Genomic DNA, 2,112 nt, shown 5'->3' on the forward strand with positions numbered 1-2,112 from the left:
ATGAGGAGCGTCTGCCGGGACCCCCTCGGAGTAGGAGAGATGAGGAGTGTCTGCCGGGACCCCCTCGAAGTAGGAGAGATGAGGAGCGTCTTCCGGGACCCCCTCGGAGTAGGAGAGATGAGGAGCGTCTTCCGGGACCCCCTCGGAGTAGGAGAGATGAGGACCCACCTCAGAGGCTGCATGCAGCGTGGGGTCCACCTCAGGAATGGCTGCAACAGGAGTCTTTAGAGTCTTTAATTCTGATAACAAAAAATCATACTCGGGGAGCAAAGAAAGGCCTGGGATAGAAAGTAAGAAATCCTCCATCTGGGTCAAAACTAAATCAAAGGAGGACGGGTTTCTTTTAGCAGAACTAAATAGTTTGAGAATTGTCTGATTAATATGAAAAATATCCTCAGGGAAAAAAAAAAGGAAGGTCTGTATGAGTGGGTGTAGTGACGGGTGCCGCCCCCACCGGAAACCTGGAAGGTGAGGCGGCGGGACACGCCCCCACGGTGTCACAATGAAAACTCTCCGGAGGTACGGCCAGGCTGGGTCGAACAGCCGCGGCGTGGAGTGGCGGTGAGAGGCTGGATTCCGCCCCCACCAGGAACCTGGAAGGTGAGGCGACGGAACCCGCCCCAATGACGTCAACCGGACAGGACTCACCGAATCGAACAGGAGTGGACCGGAGCTCCCGCGGGATGCTGGATCTCGCCCCCACCGGAAACCTGGGAGGTGAAGCGACGGACCCCGCTCCCACGAAAACACCGGAACCAGCTCTGAAGTTCTGCTCGGCCGACGAGACCGGGCCGGTCGCCGCAGACTGCCTCCGGAACCGTCCACCGTGGCGGCGGCGGGACGGTGGATGGACAGAGACGGAGAGGAGCTCGTCCATCACAGCACGAGGAGGGAAAAAACAAAAATGGTGAGTGTTGCCGAGTGAGAACACTGCCCGCTGGGTTCTGTTCTGGTCGGGTCGTACTGTTAGGATTTGTGGTCGGAGCGAACCCAGAGTGCAGAACAGGGACTCAACTCGGCAGTTATACAAAAAATAGGTCTTTAATGATAAACGAAAAGTACAAAATAAACAAGCTGACCGGGCAGCAAAACTTACATGAACTAGGAAGGAGGCACGGGGAACTCAGGAGACACGAGAGACACGGGGAACTCGAGGGACCAGGAAGACTCAGGGAAAGACTCAGAAGACCCAAGGAAGAGTACCCAACGAAGACGACCCGACGAAGAACAAGACAGAATATGACAGCATAAATACAGAGAGAAGACGAGACATGATGACAAACAGCTGGGACGAGACACAGGTGGCAACAATGGAAACTAATGAGGAAGCACGAGGGAAACAGACAAACCGGGCCACAGAAAAGTACCATCCTTACACACACAAAATGAGCCAGTAACCTCTAAACAGTGTTTTAAATGGCACCACAGTTCAGTAAATATCACAAAACACTTGTCTGCCATGTCAGCTAAAATTATGTCTTTTCAGCAGACCGAGTCCGGTAAAATCCTTCGTTTTCAGCCAGAGCCTGTTTTTAGTTTCTGCTGTTTTCTGTCCACTCACAGTGCAGCGGGAGTAAGCGTGTTTTCTCCACGATAGTTCACATCAGCAGGCCTACGTCACACGTCTCAGTTTTCACAGACGTGTTCCTGTCAAACTGGGAGGAATGTGTCTGTCCCAAGCAGTGGGAGCACAGTGGCTGGACCACATGTCGCTTTACATAATGTGCTAAAATGTTTCATGGTCTGAAACGTGACTCAACATTTTGCCCCTGCTGCGGGATCAGCATGTTCTGATCCACACAGACAACAAGTGACGACACTTTCCATAAACCATCAGGGAGGTGTGCGCTCATCCCAACTGTTATGCATCGCAAAACAGCTGTTGTGTTGGGCACACACAAAAACCTGCTCTCCATCAGTGCATTGTACATTCCCAGCGTCCTGAACAAGCGAGTGGTTATCATGTCGAGGGGCGGTCCCTGCCACAGAGACTGGAGCCTCTATCCCGAGCTGATTTCTCAGATTTTGGAGCAGGTTTTGACCGAGCAGCAGTGGATCTGTCCGCCACATGGGAGAACGCCCAGTGTCAATTATGGTTCTCAATGAGCCCAT

The sequence above is a fragment of the Nematolebias whitei genome, chromosome 16 (genome assembly GCF_014905685.2).
Source record: "Nematolebias whitei isolate Nwh7 chromosome 16, NemWhi1, whole genome shotgun sequence".
NCBI lineage: Eukaryota > Metazoa > Chordata > Actinopteri > Cyprinodontiformes > Rivulidae > Nematolebias > Nematolebias whitei.